This window comes from Argiope bruennichi, chromosome 7, assembly GCF_947563725.1.
Source record: "Argiope bruennichi chromosome 7, qqArgBrue1.1, whole genome shotgun sequence".
Classification (NCBI taxonomy): domain Eukaryota; kingdom Metazoa; phylum Arthropoda; class Arachnida; order Araneae; family Araneidae; genus Argiope; species Argiope bruennichi.
Window position 1 is genome coordinate 94199012 of NC_079157.1, and position 22151 is coordinate 94221162.

The 22151-nt window shown below is 31.3% G+C and overlaps 1 long non-coding RNA gene across 1 annotated transcript; it reads right to left on the reverse strand.

The window, feature by feature from the left end:
• Nucleotides 1-4333: 4333 nt before the first annotated feature.
• Nucleotides 4334-21455, reverse strand: LOC129976261 (uncharacterized). Its single transcript, XR_008785110.1, has 4 exons — nt 21329-21455; nt 16411-16642; nt 7511-7847; nt 4334-6356 (listed from the first exon to the last, which is right to left on the reverse strand). It is a non-coding gene; the product is annotated as an uncharacterized LOC129976261 (long non-coding RNA).
• Nucleotides 21456-22151: the final 696 nt, after the last annotated feature.

The window sequence follows — 22151 nt, forward strand, 5'->3', positions numbered from 1 at the left end:
GAGATAGTATATATATGTAATATTTAATAACCGATTTTAAGAAAGTAATAAAAGAACATTTTAATTCATTTTCAGGTAAATTTTAATATGAAAAATAACAACGAAACTTCAAAACCAACTTTAAAATTCACATCTAACCAGTCCAAAGTTTCTAAAAATGCATTCTCCACCAAGATAAAGATCTTAAATTTACCTATTGACTATCAGGAACGAACATACCAATAGTCTTTAGTTTTAAATTCGAAAGCAGATGAATACGACTTAAACAATGAAATTTCTATGAACACGTTGTTAAAAAGCAGACAAAAGTTCCAATTCGTCAAATTCTACTAATGCATTTCTAGAGCATGGCATATTTCTTTTATCTGTACTCTTTCATTAAACTAGCGAATGAATTCCAATTACGTTTGAAAATAATAAAATCATTTAAGGTAAAGGATAGAAACAAATCTATTAATTCATCTTGTGCTTTCCTACTTTTAATTTAAAATCAACTCAATATTCTTCAAAGGACTTGGATGTATGTACGTCTTATATTCAGTGTACGGATTTGTTATAGCAGTGGCTTTCAAGAAATTTAATACATCTGTCGAAACAATTATTCGAAATTAAACAAGAATATTTGGTAATTAAATACAAAATGAATTCTAATTACACAAACTTTATTTGCAAGTTTAATATACAAAAATTGATCGTTTACAAAATTATTACAACATAAAAAGTAGAACATAAACGCATTGAATTAAGAATTCAGTACAGATATCAAATTAAATTAAACAGGTATCAAACTGCTGTCTTATGCAATGAGCTAAACAGGAATTCAAACAATTTTGAAAATAAAAGTACTCAGTTAACATAGAATTGATATACTTGAAATGGAAAATTTAATACAAGCATTGATTATTAAAATGTAATTAAAGAAACAACACATTTATATAAATTATTATTTAAGGATAGTACATAATTTGAACATTCATTCTAAGATTTTTCCAATACATAATTCGATTTAGAATAAGTGAGAATTTAATATTTTATTAAATAGCATAGAATAAAAATTAAGAACTGAAAAGCTGATAAAACTTAATTTACTCGTATTAATAAAAGAAAGCAATCTAACCTACATTATTCAACATTCATCGCATCCATTCACTTTTTTCCTCAACTAATATTTTATTATACTCGAGAAGATTTTTAGAAATTTTGATTCATGCTAACCATGCGCGAGTATCATTTTCTGCGAAGGAACATAGATAAATATGGTGATCAAGCACAATGATCAAATGTCTTCGAAGAATCTGAGGGCATTTTGATTGGCTGGCCGGCCGAGTCAATCAAAGTATCCTCTATCGGCGGATGTACACATTTAAGTAAAATTGAAGGCCAAAATGGCGAGATTTAGAAATTATTACTTATTAAAAGATTAATGGTGAACTTAGAATACTAAGTATCACTAACTTTTTTATTTTTAATAAATTAATCATTAATTTAGTCTGAATAAATGTAACAAGAATAAATTCTTTTACAAACCTAACTGAAAATGGATGCAACGAACAGATGCTTATTTAATATAACTACAAATACTATGTTAACCCATTAACCGCTGGTGTTGCGTTGACTCAACGGTCAATATAAATAAATATAAAAAAATAACGATGAAACAAATTTTTGAATAAATTACAGTTTTGTGTTAAAGAATAGCACTACTAACAAATCCGTGAAAAAATTGCCTTTTTTTTTTGGATTCAGATGTTTTGTCACTTCTTGTGGAACAGACCAATTTATATGCTCATCAGAAAAATCGTCCGGATGTTACAGTGACCGAAGCCTATATAAGAAGATTCATAGGGATACTTCTTAATTGATACCATTCTTTGCCTCAAGAAGAAATTTATTGGTCGCTTGAGGAAGACATTTCTGTTCCTGTAGTTCGAGAAGCAATGTTGTGGCTACAATACAGAAATATAAAACAGAATTTGCACTTGGCAGATAATACTGCAATTGATATCAACGACAAATTGTATAAAGTAAGATCGTATTTAAATTTATTAAATAGAAAATTTCAACAATTTGGTGTTTTTTCCCATGATTTGTGTATAAATGAACAGATGATTACGTACAGAGGTAAACATTCGGCAAAAATGTTTTTAAAAGGAAAACCTATAAGGTTTGGTTATAAATCCTGGACTTTAGCTTCTTCAGGTGGTTATGTGTTCAAATTTGACATTTATACAGGTAAATCAGTTGGATCCAACTCATCAGAATACGAAGAATTTGGCATTGGTGGGAGCGTAGTTTAAAATTTGTTCAATTTTATTGAAACTCCCATAAATCATACCATCTACTTTGACAATTTCTTTACCTCGTTTGCTCTACTCTCCATGCTAAAATTTCTAAATTTTAATGCCACAGGAACTATTAGAGAAAATCGCCTCGATAAATGTCCCCTGGAAGACGTAAAAAGCGTTAACAAAAATTAAAGGGGTTATTATGATTTTCAGTATGAAGAAAACAAAAAAATACTTGTTGCTCGGTGGAACGACAACTCTGTTGTGACAATAGGATCAACGTTTGGAAAAATTGAACCACTAAAAAATGTTTCTCGATAATCTTAAAATCAGAAGAAAATATTAGTATCCCAACCTCACTGCATTGAGCAATATAATAAGAAAATGGGTGGTGTAGATTTGTGTGACAATTTTGTTTCCAATTACAAAATTAGGGTCAGTGGCAAAAAAGAGTGGTGGCAGATATTTTCAAATTTCATCGAGGTTGCACTAACAAATGCTTGGAGAATATCAAGATTTTTTGAAGAAGGAAGTAAAAAGTCACTGTTGTATTTTAGACGAGAGGTTGTGCTTCATCTGTTACAGACGCCCTTGGATAGTGAAATAAATAAGAAAAGATAGCTACAGGACGTCGGAGCAAATTCAGCCTTACAAAACCAATATCAGAACGGCATTTTATTGTTAAGTCTACAGACAGTAGAAGACTACGTTACAAGTATTGCCACAGCCAAACTATTTATCGCTGCAATGTTTGTGAAGTTGCTTTACACCACAATTGTAGTAAAGCATATCATACTTGAAATTTATATCACATTTTTACATAATAAGCTTGTCAACTATATTTATTTATTAGTTTTTAATAAATTAAAATATTCAGTTTTGACTATTTTACATCTATAGTCCGTTATTGATCTTGAAAATGAATTCCAATAATATGCATTTCAAATTGAAACTAATAAAATGATCAAAGTTAAAGGACAGAAACAAACATCAATTTTGGGCATTTCCACTTAAAATTTGAATCAATTCAATATTCTTCAAACCATTTGGATATATCTAAAAATTAGTGTACAAATTTGTTTTGAGGAGTAGGTTTTAGGAGATTTAAAACTTGTGCCATAAAATAATCATTCGAAAAAGGGACAAGAATATTTGGCAATTAAATACAAAATTGAATTCGAAATACACAATATTTATTTGCAAGTTTAATATACAAAAACTGATTGTTTTGCATGATTATTACAACATAAAAAACAGAACATTATTGCGATGAATTAAGTAGGACAAATATCGAATTAAACTAAACATATGTCACATTGCTATTTTATACAATCAGTTTAACAAGAATTCAAACAGATTTTAACAGTAAAGTATTCATTTAACATAAAACTGATATACTGGAATTCGGAAATTTAATACAATTAAAAATGATTTTTAATATGTAACTAAAGAGGCAACATATTTATATAATTTGTTATATAAGGGTAGAGTATAGTTTGAAAATTCGTTATAAGATTTTATAAATGCATAATTAAAGTCTCAATGTCAGAATTTAGGAATTAAATAATTTAGAATACAAACTGAAATTTCTTCTGAAAAGTTGATAAATCTGAATCTTATTTTCTCATATTTTATTAATAGAAGGAAATGAAAAGCAATCAACACTACATTATTCAATATTCATCGCATCCATTTACTTGTTTCCTCAACAAATATTTTATTATAATCTGGTAGATTTCTTTTAGAATTAAGATTGATTCTAGTCATGCCAGAGCGTCATATTTTCTTCGAAGGCATATAGATCATTGTGGTGATCAGACACAACGATCAAATGCTTTTGAAGAATTGAAGGATATTTTGATTGGCTGGCCGGCCGAGTCAATCAAAGTATCCTCTATCCGCGGATGCACACATTTACGTAAAATTAACAGGCGAAGCGGTGAATTTTAGAAATCATTACGTAATACTTCAAGTTCACCATTAATCTTATAACTATTATTCATTTATTTTTTTTAATAAATTAATTTTTCAAATAAATTTAACAATAATAAAATCTTGATTTAAAAAAATAACTGCAAATGGATACAAAGAACAGAGGCTTATTTAATATAGCTACACAAGTTAAATTTTTTCTGGAATTATTGTAATTAAATTACAATTAATGATCATTGATGCTATGTTTTTAAAATTTCGGCTCAAGAAAAATTCTATACATTTTATGTTTAATCAAATGTGAAAGTTAATGAAAAGAGTATAAAGTACTATTGCATTACATAATTTTGGAACAATTACAGTTCCAATAATTAATATCAAATTCAATACATAAATTTAAAAGATATTTTCAATGCACAACAATTTTTCCTGTAAGCAATCATTCTGAACAATATTCACTGAAAATATTTTTTTTAAAATTTCAAATAATCTAAGAAGACAAAATAGTCATGGTGACATTTCATTTTCTCCATTTCTTTGACACAAAGTACAGACGCATTTCCCCCGCCTTCACAGCAGTGATTATTGGCATCTTTTAAATTAGCCAAACATACAAATACATTTATCGAATTTAATTTTTGTAAATTTACTTGAGTCCAAGATTCTTATAAAAACTTACAAATGCATTTCATATCCTATCAATTAGAGATCTAGATAACATAGCGGTGAAAACGCATAAAATATTTCAGAGGCAAATGCCAAGACCCTTATAAAAAACAAATTTTATCGCTAAATCATAATTATACGCACATCACCGTTATAGTAAATATATTGAGTTTGTGGTAACTCATTTCATAATTGCAAAATGAAATTCCATTAACAATGAATTATCACTAATTTTTAATTTAATAACAATAAAATCTTTATTTAAAATATAATTGAAATGGAGGAATGAACAGATATTTACTTAATATAACTACAAAAATTGTGCAAAATGTTCTCAGATTGAAGAAGTTGTATTTCAATTAATGAGCATTGACCATGTTAGGAAATTTCAATTCAGGGAAAATTAATGAAATTGCTTTCTCGAGTTTTGACATTCAGTAATAAATAAAAACAAATCATAACTATTTTATAAAAACTGTTAATAAATTGAAAACTAAGTGCAAACAATTATGTTGATGAGAAGAAATCGTAGCTAATCGATTGACAATAAGAACAATTAAAATTTAGAACTATGATAATTCAATCGATGATAAAGATTAATTTTAACAAATCATCTAATATAGTAATGATTCATTCACTATTTACCATATTGTATTGAGAATTGTACCATACATATTAGGACTTAATATCAACTAATTACAATTCTGTGGCAATCGTTGAGATCCCTGTCACTATTGCGGGTCAGTGACATTTGTACCTGTCGGGTTTTGATAAAAGATTGTTACAAAAGAAAATTTAAAGTGAATTTTATAAATCTTGAAAGAAAAATTCTTTCCGTCTTGTTGGAAATTGGCTTTAGGTAGATAACAAAAAGAAAGCACACTGTAAAATTTTAATTTATCCATAAAAAATGTTTCATTAGGTCCAGATTGTTTCAAAAATTTCTCGTTTCTAAAGCTGCAGAAAACAAACCTCAACGTTATTAGCTTTTGGAACATTATATTTCCTTCAAATTGATATACGAGTAACAATTTTGAAAACATTTTTAAGATCAAATATTGATTCATATGCAAACACATATTTTAAATGAGTTACATTCCATGCGCTTCAACTACATTCCATGCTCTTTTCCAAGTTCAAAAAGAATTACTGCATTGATTGAAAGAATTCTCCGAAAATATATAAATATACAACACATTAAAAATAGAAGAATAAAGCATTTCACAGATGTATTGATATACTCAAATAATGTTAACTCCATATGTATTCACATTTCCACTAAGCAGATCATTGATAATTATTTAGTACAGTATATGCATTTTGTGTTTGGTCTAATGTAATTTTACACACTGCATCTGTTGGAATTTCATCCAATATTTCATTCAAAAGACATCGAATTCTAATATTCGCTTGCTGAAGATTCCAGATGTCATCCGTTGCACCGTTATCATTTCGGTCAAAATTTGTCAATATCTGAAAAGATTAAATATTTGAATTAATATAGATCTGGAAATATTAATACTTTTAAATGCTGGTGTAGAAGTGACTTAATATTACTCTTTAAATCAATAATTCAATAGTTTGATAAAAGGATGTTTTTACAATTTCGTTATTCATAAAAGTGAAAATAAAAATCATTTTAAAATGAAAATTTACTAATACCTCGCCTTACTTACCTTTCGCCTTTTGAAGGTGAAATTTAGATTCATTTTAAAATCACATTTAATTCATTATCCAAATAAAAAAAGGATATTATTCCAGTATCTCCCTTTATTCTCCGAGGATCAGAAGTGGCGCGATTAATGAATGCTCAAATATCCATCTTAACAATCGCAATTATTGGTTCCACTTCTGAATACAATAAATAGGTTATTTTGCCGGGTCCTCAAAACGTTCGTTTATCCGTCTTAGGTTCTCATAACAGATGCATTCGTGCATGAAACATGGTACAAAGTTTTGCTTGAAAAATATTTCTAAGGTTGTAGATGAAATTTCCTGGATTATTTAAATACTTGTAAATAACCTAACTGATATCAGTATGTACCGATTATTACGATTAATGAAGACAACATTTTAACCGTAACCAGTTTGATTCTTAAAAATAAGTTAACTGGAGAAGAAAGAAGACACGAAACAAAATTACACGAAAACACCTTTTACTTATTTCTCGAAGGCGCAGGTATGAAAAGGTGTCTGACCATGCAACATATCTCTTAAATACACCATGTATGAGGCTTTCAATTTCTAGGAAATTATTGTTTAGGTTTCTTAGTTGCTTCAAGACATTTTTGAAGTTTCCAAATAAAATGATTCTAGAATGTCAAATCTTTCAGATCTTTATAATAATTCAGGACCCTTCTTGCATGTCCTTAATGTCATCCTAAGAGATATTTTCCCCCTATTAATCACAATTAACGTGTTTTGATTACTTGAGTATGGAATCGAAAAAGCAGGGATGATACCAAGTTCTGAGGGTTTTTCCCTCTGAAAAATAGAATCTATATGTTGCCTAACCAATTAATATAAACAAAATAAAAAGTACATTTTCAGTTATAATTTGATTTGACTATCAAATAATAAGTAATCTTCATTTTAGTATGATAATTATCATAATTTGAAAAACTTACCGAAATTACTTCTGTACCGTTCTTTCCTGGGAATCTAGACATCCTCTGTGTGTAGAATTTGTAGCTGGAACTGAAAGTGCCATTCTTTCCACAGTTGGGAGCATTGTTGTGCTGTTGCTCAAATCAACGCCATCGGATGTATTCTTTGTTCAGTGCACTGCTGTAGTATCAAATGCAGATGAGTTGACCTCGCTGCCCATTTATATGACATTCTGTTTCACCCCAGTAGTATTTGTAAGTAAAGTGATGCAAACGGATGTTATCTCACTAGTTCTTGCTAGTATGTATGACTCCAAAGTTCTGGCTGGTGGGCATTAATGTCAGAGCATATCAATATCTGAAAAAAATTAATCAGTTTAGATTAACATAGATATGAAACCATCTGCCAAGAATACCTCAAAATGCAGGGGAGTATATGCGATTTAGTTTTGTTCCTTCAATCAATATCGGTAATTCAAAATCTTGAAAGGAATGTTCTTGTCAATGAAATCACAGGAAATGAATTTGGGTTTTAATTAGAAAAATCTTTTGAAGATCGGATTTTAATTTTTCCTTTTAAGAAGTAAATGGTACACGAAATTTATTAAATTTTCTTTAAACACAATTATTCATTATAAATGATATAATGATATGTTTAATTCCCAACAATTAGAATGCTTTTCGAAAAGGATCCATATCACGCCTAGTCCTAAAATACGTTATTTCATTTAAAAACCATATCCATTTTAGTCTCATCTGGTTTCATTTCAAATTTTTCACAATATCTTATTTAGATGCTTGAAAAAAAAGACTTTTGTGGCCGTACCATGAAACACATTAACTTACAATAAATGAAGGGTCGAAAAAAAGAATATTGATTTTCCAAATAATAATAATACATTTGAGGTTATTCCAGAAAGCAAATTTCTTCAAACCATACAAAGACAAAGCAACAAACATAAAAGAAATGGTTTTGCCCCATCATATATGTTGGAATAGATCTTAATAGGTTCTTGAACAGCTGTATTTCATTAGCGACGATGACATGCAGATGACCGACACAAACCGACTATTCTTAGGTGGGACATTAATTTCTATACATGGGTTTCGAAGTAATCTTATGATACGATACGTATTTCAATTTCTGTAGATCTTGTGTTGGGAAGTACCTGAAAGAATTATTTTGATAAATGCTTCCAGATGATTATCTTTCGCATCGTTTTTGTAGCCTCCAGAAATTTGCCTTATAGAAGGAACAATTGAAATGGTTCCCAAATGACATGTTTTAATTAATAAAATTCGAGAACTTACTATGCCCTTGGGTACTTCATGTTACCTTAAGGCAATATTTATTCGCATCCAGAATAACTGACATCCAAAGATGGCTTGTAAATGGAATTGAGAAAGTAATACTGGTGCTTGATGGCGTGACTTTATTGAGCAAAATGGTTCCGATGAAGTGTCAGTTATCCAACCTATGAATAACTAAAGAAATAAAATGAATACATTTTTATAGTTCTAATTTTCCTTTGAGAAATAAAATGAATATATTTTTCATTTCGATATGACTATTAGCATAAAGAGCATAACTTACCGTTATTACTTCTGCGCAAAATTGAAAAAAAATATTTTCTGGCCATCCTGATAACTGTTATCTTTACTATTTGTCAAAATTAAAAGGCAGTCACTCTACTGATGGGGAACGACATTGTACCGTTGTTTCAGGAAACACAAAGGTCTACGTTGAACTGCTTTAATAACTGCGATTGAGTTTGCTTAGATGATTTCTGTGACCTTGCATTTAATTTAAATGAGGGAAAAAGCTAATAAATCCAAGAAGAACTCTTGCGTTAGTGAAACAATTTAAATTTGAGACCTGTAACGTTCCTGTTATTTATACAGAAAGATATCCCAAATTCATATTCATTCATTCTTCAGTAGAAAATAGCAGAAGAAAACAGTTGTAGAAAATAGCGCAGGAAAACAATCGTCATGACTCCTTGCTTTGTCGTATTAGACTGTACCACGTAAAATCCATATAGTTGTGGCACTCGCGTCGTTTAGATGTCACATGCATGGAATATTCAGAGATTATTAATGTTTAATCCGCTTTCACGCTAGGCATCAAATGCGTAGATTTTATTTCATCTTATAAACTTTCAAGAGGGTTAAAAATATTTCAAAGAACAACTAACTGTTAGGGATTACCATTTTTTAGATAGATGTGGTATTATTCTGGCGCATGATCCTTTTGTAATATAAACTGATCCGATATGTGGGGTTCAGAACATAATTGTTATTCTATTCAGAAAGTGAAGAATTCCGTTTTTAAAATTTTCGAAGGTAAAGAACGACATACATAAGACAATATCGTGCTTTTTCTATTGAAATAAGCAAATAGAACGAGAATCTTTGTCTTGAAGCAACATTTCATACTTTTTTTGAAGCTTTATGAAAAGAGCAATTTACTTATATTTCTATGTATAGGGAAGTGCTATGAGATTTGTCTAAATAAATTCATAATAGCTTCAATTTCAGACGTCGCCCCCCCCCTTTTTTTTTAACTCGAATGCCTTATAAATCAATGCAATTACCTAAGTTTTTCCTGTCCCTTTTCTAGCCAATTACTGCCTTTCACTGGATTCAAAAGGTAAATAAAATCCCTCCTTATTCGATATATGAAGTTATTCAAACTTCCTTTTAAATGTGATATGGAACAAACTAAATTATTTCTAAATTCTGGAAGTAGAGAGTTTGAAATAGGCTTAGCTACGTTATTCAGTTGAAATTGCATGCCTTCCATCAAGAAAATATATCATTACTTCAGAACTGACCGATATGCAAGATCGAATCAAGAACAGGTTCTTTCCAAGGGACTCCGATTTGTTACATCAACTAGAGGAACAGTTAATACATAGAATATTGAAAAAAGACCGAGGCACACAAGATTGCTTTTCCTATCATAAGATATGGATTTTAATTCCGAGACCGAGAAAGAAAACCGAAATGCTTCATAATTAAATATTATGGAAATGGAACCATAGCAGTTCTAAATGACGAGACCTGCTCACCGACATTTTAAAGATTGTTGAAAGGCAACTTTTAGTTAAAGTTGTAGAAATTTTTAAATTAATCTAGGCTTAATTCCAGCTAAACGTTTACTAGTATAAATGTCCTCCTACGTGAGAATAAGTGATTTTTCGAAGAAATTAGACATTCTAAAAAACTGTTCATTAAAAATATTTTAATTAAATTTAATTACAAAACATGGTATATTTTATCATACTCCATTACGGATAAGCTTTCGATTTCAAGGACACCTGTCAGCCAATTCTTGATTTAAGTAAAATATGAATTTGAATCGATTCTGCTTTTCAAAAAATGTACATAAAATGCTATGCATCGTCGTTTCACAACATCAATAGCTTACTTCAGTTATTTCTTACAGTCATGAATTACAATTGTTGATTTGAGCAGAGAGTTCTCCTTACGAGAGTGATTCTGAAATAATGTAACGAAACAAATTATATTAACACAGTAGATTTATCTATTAATTTATTGTTTAGTCCTTTTTTCTGATTTGAGAATATTCTTACAAAGTCAAGCAACTAGGTACAATTATTCAGTTATGAGTCCACCAGGAGAAAAAAAAATACATAGTTGCTGGTTAGATAGTATTCAAATACAATTTTTTAAAAAATAATCAAAACCCGTCATAAATGTTCAATTGAGTTCATTTCCGAATTGCCTAAGCATTTGCTACGAATTTTTTCCATTTTTCTACTTTCCTTTCACACTCTTCGGTTCTTAAAACCCTACTTTCGAAACATTGTCCGCGATGTGAAGCTGAACTACGCTGAATGGCAAGAGGTAGCTTAATCTTGGATAGTACGCAATTGTAGCACTGTTTATTCATTTAACATTTTATAAATCCTAATACACATGCACAATAATACATTTCATAAATGCCATTCTTCATACACACATTACCCGCGCCATCTGCACCACCCTTGTAATCACAATTCACAAACACATTACCCACGCCATCTGCACCACCATCGTAATCACAATTCATACATACATTACCCTCGCCATTAGCACAACATTCGAAATCATAATTGCCCACTTCACCGCCGTCATCACTAATATGAAGCCATAATTCGTTCATTACCCACGCTTCCCGAGATCTCAATTCATTACACACCGACGCCGCCGTCAACATTCTTCCTCACGAGACCACAATTCATTCATTACCCACGCCGCCGCCGTGTCAACATCCACCCCCACGAGACCACAATTCATTCATTACCCACGCCGCCGCCGTGTCAACATCCACCCCCACGAGACCACAATTCATTCATTACCCACGCCGCCGCCGTCAACATCCAACCCCACGAGACCACAATACATTCATTACCCACGCCACCGCCGTCAACATCCAACCCCACGAGACCACAACACATTCATTACCCACGCCGCCGCCGTCAACATCCAACCCCACGAGACCACAATACATTCATTACCCACGCCACCGCCGTCAACATCCAACCCCACGAGACCACAACACATTCATTACCCACGCCACCGCCATCAACATCCAACCCATGAGAGCACACGCCGCCGCCGTCAACATCCACCCCCACGAGACCACAATTCATTCATTACCCACGCCGCCGCCATCAACATCCACCCCCACGAGACCACAATTCATTCATTCATTACACACGCTGCAGCCATCAACATCCATTCCACGAGACCACAATTCATTCATTACCCACGCTGCCGCCATCAACATCCACCCGCACGAGACCACAATTCATTCATTACCCACACCACCAAAACCCCTAATCCGAAACAAACATTCATAAACTCGACAGCACCACTAATCCGAAATGCCCATTCATACACTGATTACCCATACTACCGTCACCACTAATCCGAACCCACCATTCATAATTGCCCACTTCACCGCCGTCATCACTAATATGAAGCCATAATTCGTTTATTACCCACGCCCCCCGAGATCATTACACACACCGACGCCGCTGTCAACATTCATCCTCAAGAGAACACAATTTATTCATTACTCACACCGCCGCCTCAACATCTACCCCTCAACGAGACCACAATTCATTCATAACCCACACCTCCGCCACCACTAATCCGAACCCACCATTCCCACATTCATTCATTACCCACACCACCACTAATCCGAAACCACCATTCATACATTCATTACCCACACCACCACCACTAATCCGAAACCACCATTCATACATTCATTACCCACACCACCACCACTAATCCAAAACCACCATTCATACATTCATTACCCACACCACCACCACTAATCCGAAACCACCATTCATACATTCATTACCCGCACCACCACCACTAATCCGAAACCACCATTCATACATTCATTACCCGCACCACCACCACTAATCCGAAACCACCATTCATACATTCATTACCCACACCACCACCACTAATCCGAAACCACCATTCATACATTCATTACCCACACCACCACCACTAATCCGAAACCACCATTCATACATTCATTACCCACACCACCACCACTAATCCGAAACCACCATTCATACATTCATTACCCGCACCACCACCACTAATCCGAAACCACCATTCATACATTCATTACCCACACCACCACCACTAATCCGAAACCACCATTCATACATTCATTACCCACACCACCACCACTAATCCGAAACCACCATTCATACATTCATTACCCACACCACCACCACTAATCCGAAACCACCATTCATACATTCATTACCCGCACCACCACCACTAATCCGAAACCACCATTCATACATTCATTACCCACACCACCACCACTAATCCGAAACCACCATTCATACATTCATTACCCACACCACCACCACTAATCCGAAACCACCATTCATACATTCATTACCCACGCCGCCACCACCACTAATCCGAAACCACCATTCATACATTCATTACCCACGCCGCCACCACCACTAATCCGAAACCACCATTCATACATTCATTACCCACGCCGCCACTACCACTAATCCGAAACCACCATTCATACATTCATTGCCCACGCCGCCACTACCACTAATCCGAAACCACCCTTCATACATTCATTACCCACGCCACCACTACCACTAATCCGAAACCACCATTCATATACGCATTACCCACGTCGCCACCAACACCACCATCGAAAATCACAATTCACACAAACATGACCCATGCCGCTGCAAAAACCATACTCGAAACAATCCACTCACACAACTAAGCCGTCGCTACCACTACTCAGAAGCTAGGATTCGCACATTATCCAAGCCAACATCTACACCTCCAGTCCATGATTCTCCCAAAGTATCACGCGCTCTACTAACCCCAGCCCGCAAGTCTCATACTCGTACGCACATTATTACTCATTCCGTTAACTCCATGCACTCCTAATTCCCAACTTTATATAAATATCTGATAATTAGACGAGTTGATCTTTACTATTCCATAACCCATGCAAAATAACGTACCTCACTTATAGATCACCCATTGACCATTTCTGCTATGCTTTCACCGCATAATGCGCCATTGCACAGATTAGGCTTCGCACAATTCCCAAATAAAGTACATTAATTTTCTTCCGTACATTATATCTATACGTAACATGACAAGAGAAAAATTTACATCATTGGACAATTTTCTCATTCGCATTATGCATTTCAAACTGAGGATAAAATGCATGTCAGTACACCCATTGGGTTAAGACCAAATATTTTGCATTGAATGAAACACAAAAACGGAATTAAAAAAATGTTGAAGCCGGTGATTTTTATGCTGGTTTTGATGACCGATACACTGAGTTAATGCAGGGAAATAGTATATGCGATATATATAAAACCATATATGCGATTTGTTTGAAGGCATTCACATTCGAAGTTCTACAAGAATATTCCCTATATTCTTTAACTGCTTTCTTTGATAATTCATGGATTTTAATATTAGATTTCTTTCAAAGTACAATATAAGATTGTCCAAATATGATTTGTAGTAATTCCCGAACGCTGGACAGTTTGATTAACTGCAGTGAAAATACATTATGAATAAATCAAATTTCAGCTGAGGCGCTGTTTGTATAGTAGAAATATTTTCTTTGGCGTTTCTAAAAGTTACTGTTTCAAAAAAGCGATCTCAAAACGTTTCAAATATTGTAGCACTCGCATGGATACAAGACAAGATGCATTCCTCAAAATAGCAGCTAATAACATTTTGAATTTTAACATTAATTTAAAAAAGTTAGTTTCAAGAAGAAAACGATTAAAACACCTCCACTGAAATATTATACGAACTAATTTTATATAATAACATGTACGAGAATTCAGGATGTGAGTGAATAAAGAGAAACGCTAAAAAATGAAAATGAATAGTAGTAATTAAATAGAGCTACGTAAAGTGTTCAAAAATTCAGAACTAAATTGAGAATTCGACTTTTTCCATTAATATAAGCCTAGACGAATGATTTCAAAATAGGGAAACCTCTATTACTGATAACAAGGAAATTATTTTTTATTTGAAACAGGAGTGTGCCATTAATGAAAATTTAAAAAGAAACAAAGAACTAGTTCAGACAGGAAGAAAATGTTAAAAGTAACGACCATTTTCAAGATGCACTATGAATTTGACATACAAATTAAAGAAAGGCTCTTCATTCTTACTCTAGTTATAAAATAATTCCATTTAATATCCTGCGAAATTCAAATGAAATTAGTTGGAACTTCAGTACTTTTTCTTAAATTAGGCTTCCCATATTTACAAAAGAAATGGAAAATCGACTTCACTCATAAGGAATCAATCATTTCTAAAAAAAATCGGCAACACGTTTTCCAAAGTTTAAAAAAAATTCAAACTTTCTTTTACATTTTTTTTTATCCTGAGTGTTTTAACCTCGATCTCTCCAAACGTTCTTAAGCACTTAATACTAAATCATTTCTCTAAATATAAAAAAATTGAAATTCTTCAGTTTTATGGTGCAGTAAATTAATAACCTTAACCCCTGTATTTTTAAAATCTGAACTGATATTTTATTCCTCTTATTACAAAACAGTTCATCTTGCATTTGATAAAAATTCTTCATTGATCCTAACAGAGTATCGACTATAAAATTAATTTTTTTAGACGTAACAACACTCAAATTCACATTTCGATTAAGTATTCAAACTTATTTTGACAATTAACTTCTCCAGTTGAAAAATTTAATTTTTACTACTCAATCCGCGATTTTCCATTTCACAATTCATAAGCAAAAATTTGAGTAACAGCATATAATCAGCAAAATTATATCACATTATAATATTTTACCTGAAGTAAGTAAAAGCGGTATTAAGAGGAAACTCCAGGAATTGCATACATGTCCGATAAAACTTTCGGTATTCATTAGAAATCTACCGACATGAAACTATACCAGGATTTAAATGAAATACCTTTTTGAAGAATCCATATTTAGAGGATACTTGATCTCCAAATAATAAAAGTCGTGAAAATTATTGCAATAAAACTGAAAAGAATTTTGTATGATTCTGGAAAATTCTCTTCAAAGATTTTAATAATTATTGTATCAGAAAAATATTCAATTTTTGTTCTTAACTCCAAGAGATTGTAATTCCTGCCAAGTTACTTTAAGCTTTGGGGATCATTCCTTTCCGAAAGTGAATTCGATTGCTTCGTATTAAAATTTGTCTTTCGTATTCCTAGAAAATAAATTCGTTTGGGATTAAATATGTTCGATTTGTAAATTCTTGGAAGGCATCAACCTCTAATATATTGAAAGAATGAGGAAGAAACATTTGCCATTTCTGAATATTCTATGCATGTAATCTCTAAGCGGTTAAGAGGTCACAATTATATCGAAATACCTGGTTATTCTAATGTGACAGAGTAGTAAATCCAAAAGAAAATATCTCCCTCTTTCATTCGAAAACGGCATGGTCCGGTGTGATGCGAGTCAGTTGGTGATTCTTCTTAAAATCAACCTTGAATCTGTACTGCTTCAATATATGTAATCCATCACATACGGAGTGTCGAGTATAAGGATGAAGGTATCGCTTCCGCATCATAGTTTCAATTACTTTTTTGTGGAATGATCAGCTGTAAGAGAAATTGATATTAATATATATGGGCAAATTATAAATAAAGAATTATAAATGCAGAATATTAAGAATTATATATATTTTTTCTTTCACTTTTTTTAGAATTTTAATTTATTGCCATCTTTTGTATATATTTGGAAAAAAAATTGCATTGCGAATTATGCTCGTCAGAACGAGAATGAATTGTATCTCATTAATATATTAAACGAAACTACTGTAAATGGGGGTTTACAACAATAAAAATACTATCCTTGAGTCACTTTATTTTACAATAGCATAGAAAACGTAAAAGAATGAATAGTTTATAACCGAAGGGCTAGAACCGATTAATTTGCACCACATTATATAGTATCTACGTTAAAATCGTAACAGAATATTAAAATATATGAATATATAAAATATATGAAGATATATTTATAAATATATTTATTAGAATATATAAAATATATGAAGAGAATATTCGTATAAATTCGTTAAAAATTTTTCCTTCTAAGAAGGCTGAAAGCAGTGATGGTTTTACGAAGTTTTCCCGAGGAACCGCAATGAGTTTCTTTTCTATGCGATAAATGTGTTAATTTTTTGAAATATTATCTACAATACATAAGTATAGAATCGTGTTTGGCTTTGGACGTGTTTACAAAATGTTTTGGTAATGAAATTGAGATTTCCATTTCTTCAAATCTAAACTCTTTAAGAAAGCTACTATAGGAAACTGAAACTGTACAACCGGTTTACAAAATGTACCACAAAAAACTCAAAGCAACAGGAAAGTTCAAATGCAAAAGATTGTGAGCCTATATTTTAAGTATAAACAAAACTTCTTTTATATGCTTTAATTTTTTGCACACCCTAGTAATAACGTTAGTAATAAATTCATAAATATTGAAGTTTGTTCAAATTATGCATTTCTGAAAATTCTGGCTCCCCAGTGGCGTAATAGCCAAGTCGAGCATCTATCAGGTGTATCCTCCACGACATTCAACGTGGTTATTAGTTCCGAGTAATTACAAGCATGGACTATCGGAAATTATATCTACGTTGTTCCAGTAAGAAATTTACCAATTAAACTAGACAAATTTCCGTAAATTGCGAGTTTTAAAGACGCTCATCACGAACAGAATATTACGCTCTTCGGGCAGACATTTTGACCTAAAAATATCAAATTTTCCAATAGTGACTTCTTGAGAAAAGGCATTCATAGAGAAAGATTAATTTACCCGAAAAAATTTTTAACTAAGAAATAGATTCATTCTAAAATTTATTTCTAGTAAGAAATTTTTTCAACCATTCTGGAACATAGCATATGACAAAAACTTATTTTCTATACTAATTTAAAGATCTTTTCTGCGATACTAATTTTTTTCCGTATATTTATTTTTTTAAATTTAATAAAAAAAAATTAGTAACAATGTTTCGATTCTATAATTTCGTGTGTCTTTTTAAAAATTTAGTTACGTATTTCAATCACGTGTTTAAAACAATGCTAAAGCAATAATTTATGAAAGCAAATTTATGAATTAATCCTGAAGTGCAACTTTCATTTCTAACAATAAGGATTTAGACATTTTAAACAATTATTTTTTCATGTAAATCAAATTATTGTAAAACTGCTTCGTATAGAACACATTAACAAAGTAAATAAAATAAATGAAGTTGATTGAAACATAAAATAGCATGCTGCTAAGAAATGGAAATTCGAAATTAAACGAGGATATTTTTTTCTAAATTTAATGTTGGTAGTAGCAAATTAAAAGGTTTAATCACTTTTAAACTATTGAATTTCGAAGATTATAACCTATATTGTAAATTTCAGTTAAAAGACAAGAACATTTCCAATGCAAATAGAAAAAGCATTAAAATAATTCTATAAATATTTGAAAACAATATTTATTCGAATATAACATTAAATTGTGAAATCTAAATAGAATTTTTAAACAATAAAAGACTTTAATATTACGAAAATAAATTTCGAGAGAAAATAAATTTCCATGGATTATTACATTTTACTTTCTAACAACAATGAATCGACAGTATTAGATTCCTGAGTTGGAAAATTTCAGAAGTTTTCTGTTTACATAGCAATTACTTTGAGTATGATAAATAAAGCACTCAAGAAATGTGTTTTTGCTCATTCACTGAACATTGTATATTGTTTTGAATATTAGATGCGTTCAAATCTGACTGATGACTAATTTTATTTGAACAGATGTTATTTTGGTTTGTAAATGTAATACCAAAGAACATTTCTGAAATTTCTTAAATTTTAATTTTAAAGCATTTGGTACGATTCTTTTTGTGTTTCCATGTGAACGAGAATATTTGAAAAACAAATCCAATTTAGAGGTACATGAATCTGACACAAACACCTAAAAGACGAAAAAGTGCGATTTAAAATCATTTTATAATTACTGAAAACATTCAGTGTAACCCTTTCACATCTTCCAACAGCTTTAAAAAATTTTAGTTTAAATAAAGAAGCAACCATAACCATTGCAGTAAATAATAAATTATACAAAAACTAAATCTTTAACTGTGCCATATAAAGACTTAAATATTTTTCAACAGTATATACTTATATGCACGTTAATTTTAATAAGTAATTTAACAATACTGATTAATTATTTCAGAACTTTTTATAGCAGTTTCCTTTTCGATACATGCCCCAATTACATTTTTTCCACAGAACATTTCCACAGAACATTCGATTATTATTGGGTATACTGTTATAGTTAAGCCCAGTTTCTTAAAATAATACCCGCCTTTGGTGATCAGCTAATTTCCAGGTCATATTGGTTGTGTTTACTTCAAATTTGTTACAAATAACTTAATGTGCTGGAATCCTACAAGAACTTATTTCTCGCCATCAAATTGTGACAAATATAGCAGTCGTGTAATTATAATAATCTTAAATTTATTTGGTCATTGTAATCTATATAGCGTCTTAATAGATTGGAGATGCCCGGATAATCTCCTGACTTTTGATGTAACTGTAACTTTACCTTTATTTTTTGTAGTTGACTATCTAGATATTAAACGAGAATTCTTTAGTTTTCAGCATTGCAAGAAATTAACATGATTAAGTACTTGGTAAAGCAATGAGAGCGATTTAAATTCCTAGGCTGCATTGTAATCTATTGTTGGGTGGTAAAACAAATATTATTTAAAAATTAAAACAACTTTGGCAAAATTCTGTTGAGCAAAAAAAAAAAAAAAAAAAAAAAAAGAAAGAATCATTGGATTTTTTTTTTAAATTTTGAAACTTTATAATACATTTTTATGCAATAGTAATTTGGATAGTCCCCAAATTCTGCTTATTAAAGATTCTAATTAAAACTCCTAAAAACCTTTCTGAGATGCACCTTTCTATCCTCTAAAGTATATATGTGCCGAATTAGGTAGCTGTAGGTCAAATGAACCATTTTGTGGGGTACCAATACACACACACACATCTCTATTATTATATGAAGAAATGCAGATAACTGCCTCCAAATTTATATTCATACAAGAGAAACGTTACCTTGCTAATTTCTTATTATTTTGATTCTAGACTGCCACAAGCAAATTCATTTGGATGTTGGTGGTTATCAAATCCCTCATACAAGAATCCGTCATTAGTGCTGGTATTATAATGCGGAAGACAATTTCTTTTTTATTTTGCTCAAAAAACTGATGCATTCGAAGCTCAAAAGACTGAAAAATGCTCTTTACCGAAATTCCAGAGGATTTTACAATGCACCGTTTTACACTTAAATTGAGAGATGTGTAGGTGCATGCATACAAATGATTAGGTAAAGCAAATAAATTTAGAAGAGAAATCAAACTATCGCTATGTATGACACTACAGTTTTTCCCCTTTTAATTTTTAAATGAATAAGAAATATTCACAAATTAAGTAAGTAGTGCAATTACTAGGACCTTATTGAAATGAACAGAACTAAGCGCATTTCCGATCTAGAAGTATTCGAAGTCATGAAAATAAATCATTTTTTAATAGAAAACGGGCATTTGGAAAAAATTAGAGAACTGTAATAATTTTAATAGAAATTATATGCATGACTCGAATATATTTTTATATTTTATTTACTTTCCCCAAGATTTCTTCATTTTTATGAAAACTAAGAAATCAGATTTTTTTTTTTATAGAAAGAAAGTTCTAAATATTTCTATTCTATTTAGCTTAATTAAGTGCATTCATAAAATGTATCGAGAACATTCATTTTTGGAGACATTTTGAATGAAATATTGCTTAGAAGAATTAAAACAGTGATTTTACCATAGCAGAATAGTAGTGTCGAATTTTCAGTTGACATGCCTGCTTCCAGAAACTAATTTTACAAAATTTAAATGATATAATATTAATAGTATGTATTATAACAAGCGATTTCAAAAGTATGGTGAAAGACTTTCACATTTCATATTCGTTCATTCATTCGTCTAGTAAAAGACAGTGGCATTTATATAGTAATGGCTTGATAATAACTGTTTAAATTGTGCTATACATTCGACTTTAAAAGAGAATATCGGTTAAAAACATTAACATTTATAAAATTTTTATGAACATAAAAATTAATTGTAACGGATAAATTAATGAGGAAAGTCTCCTAATCTTCGATAGATAAGAAAAAATAACTACTCACAATTCATTACTATATTTATGTGAATACGAAAGAGCAAAGCAACTTACCCATATTACTCATTTCATTATGAATCCTGAGCAGTTTTTGAAAACACAATATGTTATCTTTACTTGAACATAAACTGTGTGGGGTATAGCGACGAAGACTGTTATCCCCTGGCTGCTGAGAGGTTACAGTTATATCATATTCGAGGACTTGAATAAAAAAGGATAAATCGTGTTTGAGAGAGTTTCAGACAGAAGTAAGGCGAATGAGATGTCCGATTTTTCAATTTTAAGTTTTTTGCAAACCGCAAGCGATATGGTATTAAGGATTTATAGAGATATAAAATATTATTCAGACTTTTATGTAATTTGAAAAAAAAATCTTCCAAATTATACATAGAGAAACAAAATGAAAGCCAATAAAACTTCTGAGTGTTATCAATTTATAAGAATCTAGAAATTTCTTTTAAATCTTTCCATGCTAAAGATTAATACTGGGTGGCTATTCAGCAAGTCCATATTTTAATATCGACTTTACAAAAATAGTTATTCAAATTCGAACCCGAAAGAAGCATACGTGGTAAATATAAATGTTATTAAATAAGCAACAACAATTGCAATAAATTTTAAAAAGAAATTTGTCCGTTTTCATAGAAAATTAGGGAAAGGTGAAACAAAGGTGATCTGCCAATTTATCAGCAAGCATAGGTCATTATTTTATATGCTATAAATGGATTTTTCAAGCAAAGAACATCAAAGTGACAGCCTTGTGGCATTGAAGTCAATGAAAGTATACCATGATATTTTTTGGCTCCAAATCCTAATTCATCCTCTCTGAAATATTTTTGCACAATGTTTTAGATGCTCCAATTCTATGTATGTCTTC